This window comes from Oncorhynchus masou, chromosome 32, assembly GCF_036934945.1.
Source record: "Oncorhynchus masou masou isolate Uvic2021 chromosome 32, UVic_Omas_1.1, whole genome shotgun sequence".
In the NCBI taxonomy this organism is placed as follows: Eukaryota; Metazoa; Chordata; class Actinopteri; order Salmoniformes; family Salmonidae; genus Oncorhynchus; species Oncorhynchus masou.
Window position 1 is genome coordinate 74043255 of NC_088243.1, and position 9682 is coordinate 74052936.

Here is a 9682-nt window from a genome sequence, read left to right on the forward strand (position 1 = left end):
ATGGAAAATTACAGAGTAGCATGAAGACAGGAACTGTTCAATGAGTTGGGGGGGGGGGGGGGACATTCAAAGCGGGGTGTTGCGAGAACAAGCGGTCTTTTGTTAGATAACAGGAGCCAGGTGCGAGATAACGGTATCGAGCATGAGCGCATAGATATTCTTCACAGCAAGTTACATCTATCAACTGGAGCGCCCGGGGGCTGGTACCGGCGCATACGACAACAGTCAAAATAGGCCCAGTCTCTACTGTGATAGGCCAACAGACGGGTTGGGACAATGTCTATCACAGTATAAGAATACTGTTTACATACATCTTGTCAGTTCTCTGTTCTGCCCTGCGTGGTATTACAGTGAGCCCGTATATACGAAAGTTGCATTTGCCCTTTATTACTTAGCTAATAAAAAATACATAGTATAAAATCGGTGACTCATTGTTATATTTATCCTGATACCAGATTCGAATTTACGCAACTCTAACAGTGTAAGCACCTTTTCACTATAAACTTTTTTTGTTCAAAATACCGTCAGTGCGAAATAGCTAGAAAGCTTTCGTATTTCCACTTGGCTGTACCTACGGTTACGAGAACGATACATCATGTGCAATACCTGCGTCGGCCTTTGTCGAGCAGCAAAACACCGGAAAGCTTCAAGCCTGCAGGAAAGTTACAAGAGGAACAAGGTTAGTTACCTTATCCGGCCATGTGACACTTGTTGTTTATAGATTTATCGCTCACACCAGATGTCTGGACCCTGGACAGATAACAAGTAGGTCGCCAGTTCGTCCCTTGTTGTCAGAAATACAGCATGCATACACATTTGTTTTGTGTTTGTTAAAGTGTTTGGTTTAAAAAACGTGTTAAATCAGTAAGGAAGGTTACGTAACTAAGGTGAATAAAGAAAGTTGCATTCACAACATAGAATGTGTGGATATTTTTGTTGCATTACTTGCGTATATTTGGATATCATTCTCACTTATTATTTTAGCCACCTATACATTAGGCTATATATTCCCCTTTTTCCTCTTTGCATCTTCAAAGAAATACACATTGCCACTTAATCTGTATTCTTCTTGTGACTTCTCCTTGGAAGAAGGAGAGAGGGGCCCTAGGAGGGACGTAAAGGAGTTGATGAAATCCTGTTAAGACAGACAATCAGGTGAGAAGAGGTCCTAACTAGTCAATGATCTACATTGATCAAAACATGTAGACACTGTAGCCTTTAAGGACAGGAGTTGCACACAGGCCATAGAACAACATGAACAAGGAAGTGACAGAATAATAGTGCATTGTTGGTAAATGGTGACAGACTGACTGATCTGCAAGTAACAATAGATATGTATTTGTTATGCAAAGTGATTTGTAGATCAGTCCGTCTGTGTGTGGAGGAGGATGACAACCTTTAGTGACGTGCAGGACATAGTAAAACACACACGCTATCAATGACATGCAGCTTTTCTCATAGACGGGGGAGGTTACTATGTGAAGGAATGTGTTAGGATTGGAAGTTTTCTCTTTATGTTTCTTTTGAGATGGTATGGCCTCTGAGGACCCCTAAGACCAACTGGATGAGGCTATTAAAAAGGCAGAACGCCTTGCTGAGGAGCTCAACCAAGAGAAGGACCCACAAGCCCAACTGGACGAGGCCGTTAACGAGGCAAAAAGACTGGCTGAGGAGCTCAACCCAAAACGGGTAATGTAACAAGTCGTACATTACCGGTTAAAGTAACCCCTACAGCTCCCATACGTGCATAAATATTCCCAACACACCTCCAGCACCACAGCGTTATGATTTATCATTGCTTTTTGTTTGTCAAAGCAGACCCCACATGCCGCAAATGTAAACATAGACTCCGTGATATGACTGAAACACGGGCATCAATGATATTGCCCATTGAGCATGAGGCACAAGGGTGCACTTGTTAGCATCCTTGTGAACTTCTACACATGTTAGCAGTGTGAGTGAGCCAGAACATGGTTCTACTGCAGGTGCCTTTCCTCAGCTGACAAATCACTTCACCTTATGTGAAAATAAAATTGTTGCTTGTGCTCCATATGTGCACAAGCAAGCCATGCTTGTGGGAGACTTTTATTAGTGGGCCAGCCATGATAATTGAAATGCACTTTTTAGGAAAAGAAGAAGAAAAAGACAAACAAGCCTCCAGGGATTAGGTTCAGATGGAGACAAAGGGATGAGAGAGGACAGATTGTTTCTCAAACCAGGAAGGCAACTACATCCACTTCTGTTGGTAAGTTTCATCCCGTCTAGGTGTTTAATTTTATTGATCCCTGATCTGACTTTTTCCTTTCAAACATACTGTATCATAGCATATCAAACATTTGTTGCCGTGCCATAGGCCAGTCTAGTAACATCTACCCACAGCACATAATATATTACATGCAAGTCTGATCCCACCTTTCCCTGTCTCTAACTGTTGTCTGTCTCTGATGAAAATATATATTTAACAAAAGGAGAGTCAGAATTCCAGCAAACCCTTTGAATTAAAAACCTTTTTATTACCAATTTTTTTTCAGCTCCAAGGGCCAATACATCAAGAGCCAGACTAGTGCAACATTTTGGGCCAGTCACTGAGGAAGAATCAGGTATTGATGAGCGATTGAATATATTAATCTATACCATTCCATGTTATTCAGTGGCCTTGTAATTAATTGATTGTATTTTTATTAAATCTGTAATTGATAGTTGAAACAATAACAAAGCACACTCCCTTCCCCTGTTTAGGTTAAAAGCTGAGTGATGAGGTTGGCGAAATGTAACCACTTTCAATTTATTGACAGAGTTATTATTGCAATAACTTACCATCAATGTTATTAAAATAATAGTTTTAACCATATAGCATTAATATAAATCCAAAAATGGCTTTATCAACTTCCGAATGTCCCTTTAAGTCTAATCCTTTCCTTTTTTGCATATCTTATTTTAGAGATGAGGACCAGTAGATTGGAATCCACTCCAGTTTTAAACATTGATGAATAAATAGGTATGTTTAAATTGTTTTACTTTCAAAATTGGGGTCATCTTGGTGTAACTGAATTATAAAGCACGACATCTTTATTTTGACAGTGATGCAACATTTTTAAATGTGTTTCCAGAATTTCGGATTTGAGATCAAATGTTTGATATGAGGTTACAGTACAGAATGTCACCTTTTATTTCAGGGTATTTTTACTTCCGTAGGGGAGTGCAATAACAACATCCTGGTACTTCTGTAGGGGAGGGCAATAACAACATCCTGGCAGAGCTTTTTCCTCCACATTTCCTTTAATATGAAGCAATCTGCCATTCCACATTATGGAATTAGTCTTCGTTGAATTCATTCAAATCCACTATTGGAATGTTTACACAGTGTCTTTCCTTTTGTAACCACTGTCTGTAATTGTGAAAGCGGGAAGCATTTGCCTTTGAGGAGAATTTACTCTATAGTCAAAATACACTGAGTGTACAAAATATTCCTAATATTGAGTTGTACTCTCTTTTGCTCTCAGGACAGCCTCAATTCGTCAGGGCATGGCCTCTACAAGGTGTCGAAAGCGTTCCACAGGGATGCTGGCCCATGTTGACTCAAATGCTTCCCACAGTTGTGTCAATTTGGCTGGATGTCCTTTGGGTGGTGGACCATTCTTGATACACACGGGTAAATGTGGATTGTGAAAAACCCAGCAGCGTTGCAGTTCTTGACACAAACCGTTGGACCTGGCACCTACTACCATACCCCTTTCAAAGGCACTTAAATATTTTGTCTTGCCCAGTCACCCTCTGAATGGCACACATACACAATCCATGTCTCAATTGTCTCAATGCTTAAACATCCTTCTTAAACCTGTCTCCTCCCCTTTATCTACACTGGTGGATTTAACAGGTGACATTAATAAGGGATCATAGCTTTCACCTGGTCAGTCTGTCAGGGAAAGAGAATGTTTTGTACTCAGTGTGTTGTTGCTGTTTTCAGAACATTCAGAATTTCTATTCGATGATGGGATCAAGTTATATTGTTTGATATTCCAATTTAGACTTTACTCAACATTTTGGTCTGCCATGTAATTGAATTTACTGTAGAATCAAAGCTGATGTTTTTGGCTTGTCACACCATAGATTGTGCAGAGATATATTTGATGTCACCTACTTACAGCCCTATGTGTGTTTTAATAGATTAATTATATAATATTCTTAATTTAATCATTTTCCCATTTTTGTGTTTTCAAAAAAGCAATACTTCATAGAGAAATTAACATCCTCCTAGCTGACTTAGAAGACCCTGAGTGTTCAAATCCTGCTGTGCCTGGTGCATCACAGAGTTGGAGTGTGAGGAAGGAACTCTCACAGGATAGGTGGGGGAGTCCAGGCCTGAGATTGTAGATTCTCTGCTGGCTGCAGAACATGCTTCTCAGAAGATCTGTCAGTCATGCAATGTGAAAAGGGCTATTCTGCGATGTAGAGACTGTCTGCCGAAACAGCTTTACTGCGAAGACTGTGATGTCTCTACACATGCAAAGTTCCCCCTGCACAACAGAGAGTTCATGATCGAGGGGTTCTACACACCCCTTCCTCCAACTACAGCCATATCTCTCCACAGTGATGGCAAATATGCACTTCATGAACAGGGTGTGTTTTAATTTTTTTTGTGGCTGAATGTATTAAATCAAAGTTCAAATGTATTCTTGTTTATTGTTGTATATAAATATTGTCCCTAGATTGTTTCTTACCATTGGACGTACCAGAGGTGATATGTGGTTGACTGACGAGCACCATCCATGTTGGCCCTGGGAAACATATAATACTCGTAGGAATAAATGGTATGTGCAATATCTACAAGAACCGAACAGTGATGTAGCAATGCAATGTAAAACAACATTAATTCAGACTACATTTTTTTCCTCAAGGTCGCTACAATGTCACAGTGCCTGTGCCTACCTGCACAACTTGTCTTAGCACCTGGACAGCAAACTTGGCAGATCTGATAAAGAATGAGTACTGGCCTGCCACTGTCAACTGTGACACCATGTAGACCTGTTCAGCCCTTTTGAGTAGCTGAAAGTGTCAGCCCCATGAATGTCCCGTCTAGCGTTTATGCGGATTTTGGAGCAGCGAACTGACTACTTTGGCAGGGTAACAATCAATTATACTCAGCTTTACCAATGTATGACTTCAGGTTAACTATGTTACAACACTTTGTGTAACATAACTTTAATTCCAGTACTATAACTATGTTTAAACTTCAGGTCTCTTGCTACAGTATGTGTTAGCCTCCTGCACCACTGTCCTGCCATGCACCTTATCTGTGCCCCTCTTGCATCCAATATTTCCTGCTGTTTACAACATAAGTACTCGTCTTACTTTTGCATTGACTTTCACCTGCTTTGCTGTCAACACTATGTACTGGCCCTACTTTAACTCAAGTCCAGTCAGCCATAGTGAATTATAGTATGTTTTGTTTATACTATTGTTGTAAGTTATTTAATATATTTGCTTTATGTATTTTTCCCTTACCAGAACGGAATGATCTGTGGGGACACTTTTCAAAAAAGCTTCTTTGAGTGGACGTACTGCCGCTCTGAAATTGATCAGGTCTGTGATATACAGTACTTTGACTGCCCAGCCTGTTCACCCAGCATGCTTGTAGTGTCAGTGGACGGGAACAAGAAGCTGTATCGATTCAAAAAAGGGTATGTAAAACTATTCATAATTTATCAAATAACACGTACTCTATATCATTTAAACAATCCAAACAAGGTTTGCCTTTTCTTTGTCTAGTGTGAACGTTTTCAAATGCAGTTGAGGTCATTTTTGCCTTAAATGTTTTGAGTTTGTAATGAAATGAATTATCAACATTGTCAAGTGTCCCACAATCAGTTACTGAGGTTGATTGCTATTTCATATGTCATATATTTAATGTATTTTACGTATTTATTTGCAAGGATGAGGATGTGTCTGACTTTGTGAACTATGTCCATACAAAGACTAAACATGTACGTTTCCTGTGTATCGTCTAATCTGTGAAATAGGACTGGCCTCAAAGGCAGACTCGTTATACACTATTCCAATAAAAACACATCATTTTGGAGAGATGGTAATCCTCTCTCTTCAAATCCAGGGTCGTTACACCACTCCCTCTGTTCAGAAATGCAATACACTTTACAAGTGCTTCTTTTTGACAGTCAATTTCCAACTTCTGATCTCCATTGTAGCGAACACAGGGGGTACCTCAGCGCCCCAGCTAGATTTTAAAAACCTAACCACTGTCCCGTTAACACTTCCCCCCCCGAAAACATTATTTCGACCTATACTGTTCTACTTCATTGTCTAAGGTTATGGAAAAGGGGTATGTGGAGCATCCCAGTGGTCAGCAGCTAAAGAGTCGTCAAGGAAAACAAACAGCAAACTTGTTGAAGAGGGACTCGAAGTTGCCGTCTGCCGCCACGGAATACTTCTAAGGAGCCTCAACACGATGCGTGGAGAGATATTTGCGTACCCATTGTTCTTGCAGAAGGAATTGTCTGGCAACCTGAACATACAATTCATGTGTACGGATGTGATCTGCAAATTTTGGCCATACCTGACCAAAGTTGCCCTTCATTGTCCAGAGCTCGCCACTCTTCTAGACATGAAGCCACTTCTTTCTGTCATGCATGCAAAGGCACATCGTTTGAAATGTGAGGTAAGTGTTTCTTTATTAAACTGGTCAAAGAGAATTTCTAGCTTCAGTCCTTTACAAGGCTTCCCATTTAGATGTTTGTTATTCACATAATTGCAATATTAAGTCAATATTTTTTTAAATGTAAATGAAGATTAAGTGGGGAGGTCGGAATCAGGAAGGAGCTGACACAACTCTAGGGGAGGAAGTGGAACAAGGCAACAGCTTCTTGTCGAGGGCTGCAATCTGTTCCAAGCAAATGTCCAAAGGAGGTAAACATTTTGTTTAAGGTTGTTCTATTCAGTTATGTTACTTATCTGGAATAAGGAGTTCTGTTTGGCTATTCTAGCAAGAACAAACATGCTAACCATCCAGGCTATGGGGTGGAACAGAAGGAAGAAAAAGAACCTGCACAGAGTATTGTCCAGAAGATACTTGAAGGTGTATTGTGTGGATCAATACATTTATTTTAGAAGTATTATATCTATGCATTTAATTTATTTTAAAACAATTAATTATTCTGTTTTGTTTTTGTCATAATATTCAGACAACAGCAAAAATCCAGGAGTAGACCCAGACTCGAAAAGTTTAGGAGTGATTTGGGTGTAGGTGATGAGACTCTGTACAACTGGACAACGGAAGTTCTGCAATGGGCTAATACAGGTAAATTAATTTAAAAAAAATGTAAATGTAGCTCTCCTGGACTGTCTCCTTGACGTAGTGGAGAGGCTTGCATGTACTCCAATGACCCTGAGAGCTAACCCTCAGAGGGTGTTTTCCATCGGCAGGTGCAATCAAGCCGGACAGGTGGAAGGGTAGGAGGCAGACTAAACATTCCCTGGTTCTCCAGGTTGGGGCTCACTCACCGCCCACGTAACCAGTAATTTGATCCAGAAATCTTCACAGGCCCTATGTTCCTCCAAGAAGTGAGTGCAACTACGCACCGTTGGAGATACGTTGTTCATTTATAGATTTATTGTATTTCAGAGGAAACAAATGAGAGCATGGATGGTCATCAGGTACTACATAGAACAATTGAAGTCCTGTTTCTTAGCATCAAACAAAGGAAACAGAACCTCTACTGTCAGACAGGTTTGTTATATTTCATGAATATTGAATTACACACATTTCATTTCTTTCATTTCAAAGCCATGCAATTTAACAAATAATTCCATTCTCCTTTTGTTTTGATGACAGAAGGACACAAGAAAAGACACCCTCGGTGCAGAAAGATATTGGAAGAAAAGGCCAAATTGACAGCTGCCATAGAGGAGTACAACACCCTTGTACCAGATTCAGCAATACCATCTGCAGATGAGATCCTTTCCGCAGACCTTCATGCATGGCCTTGGGAGCTGCATGGACAAAGTAAGTAGTATGTTTGTGTGTCACAATAACTATGTTTCTGTTTGCTATCTGTGTTTGTTCAGTTGCGCAAACACAGACAGCACTGCCAAAGTTACAAATCCACATTGCATTCTTATGAATTTACAGCTGATCTACTCACAAAGACAATAGCCTTTGACCGGGTGATGCTCCTGAGACAGCTGGAGGACGAAGAGTTAATTGTCCTAAAGGAAGTCTAGCAGCACTGGGAAAGCCTAAAGAGGGAATCGGAGAATGTGCAAGACCTTGCTTCACATGTGGCACTTGACCTAAGCAGGCAAAGTAGGGGAACGTTCATCAATATGTACAATTGATGTTGGTACCCTGTAATTGCTATTGTATTTAAGGAATACTTCATTGTATTTACACTACACATTATAATTGTTGGTTTTAGGCTGGCAATTGAATCAGTCAGTAGCTGGGAGCAGAGGTCTCTTCTCCATGCTTCAGAGGAGAGTCAGCAGCCTCAGAAGTTACCAGGACTCTGTCAAACTGATATACAGCAAAGCTATGGGCCAAGACACCTCCCTCCTAGAAAATAACTTCATAGATGACCTCCTGGAAGAGGACCTAGATGACATCTATGACAGCATCCACTACAGCTCTGATGACGAGGAATCTATCACAGACTGAAGGTGTTTGTTTGGGTGGGTGCAGTTTGCACTGGGTAAAAAGTGATTCCATTTGTTTTGCATGTGTGTTTTATCTGCCTTCGTAAGGAAAAATAGTTTGAGCATTTTTTGGAAAATAAACTTTTATTTTTCTTCCTTGTTGACAATGTGATCATGTGGCACAGATTTGAGAAGGGCGCTATTCCAGCTTTTGCCCGGTTACATGACCAGGTCCGATGCACCCCTTTAAAATGGCCAATCTGCAGTTGAGACATTCACTTTTGGATGCTTGAAGAATATAATTTATAAATGCCTCATGAATATAGTTCACCTGCCGTACCCCATCAGACCCCAAAGTATATATTTTTGTTCTACTCTGTTTGTAAACAAAGTTAATGTAAACATACACTCGCATGTGTCAAACTCATTCCACATGGGTGAGCCAAGTGTCTGTCTGGGTTTTCGCTCCTCCCATAATTGATGACTTAAAGTCACTAATTAGTAAGGAACTCCCCTCACCTGGTTGTCTAGGTCTTAATTGAAAGGAAAAAACAAAAACCAGCAGACACAAGACTCTCCGTGGAATGAGATTGGCACCACTGGACTATAGCCTCAAAACATGGTTTAAACTATTGTTCCATTTCTCCAGCCCCATCCCTCTGCTTTTTACAGAACCATTGGCAGGGAGAAGGATTTATTGTTTCACCTGGTGATTTCCGATTTAAACATTGTTAAACTGTAATGTACTGTGCTTGTGTGTGTTTATTAGTTAATAAAAAACTAAAAAAGGTTTGTCTTCAAGTAATCGTGTGCATCTTGATGGAGCTACATTAGTCGTGGGCTTTTAAGTCAATGATTCCTTATGTATGTATGAGATGTACAAATGCTTAACTAGTACTGAGTACTTTGACCAGTAACTTCTTTACTCTCAAGGAGTTTTCGAGGGGGCTACTTGACTTGTACTTGAGTACAAGAACTGACTCCCATCAGCTGCAGATGAAACCGGTTAGTTGAAAAATGTTTCCTAGAATCTACA

The 9682-nt window shown here is 40.3% G+C and overlaps 1 long non-coding RNA gene across 16 annotated transcripts; it reads left to right on the top strand.

The window, feature by feature from the left end:
- Nucleotides 1-498: 498 nt before the first annotated feature.
- LOC135526569 (uncharacterized) lies at nucleotides 499-9438 on the top strand. 16 transcript variants are annotated; one of them, XR_010453311.1, is made up of 19 exons: nucleotides 686-765; nucleotides 1090-1155; nucleotides 1529-1689; nucleotides 2128-2245; nucleotides 2532-2600; nucleotides 2740-2770; nucleotides 2942-2998; nucleotides 3504-4620; nucleotides 4710-4811; nucleotides 4899-5124; nucleotides 5509-5681; nucleotides 6324-6673; nucleotides 6804-6921; nucleotides 6999-7090; nucleotides 7197-7312; nucleotides 7637-7741; nucleotides 7847-8017; nucleotides 8144-8317; nucleotides 8430-9438. It is a non-coding gene; the product is annotated as an uncharacterized LOC135526569 (long non-coding RNA). The 16 variants fall into 16 exon arrangements; XR_010453307.1 differs by having other exon boundaries at nucleotides 2740-2759; XR_010453317.1 differs by having other exon boundaries at nucleotides 2740-2759; nucleotides 4226-4620.
- Nucleotides 9439-9682: the final 244 nt, after the last annotated feature.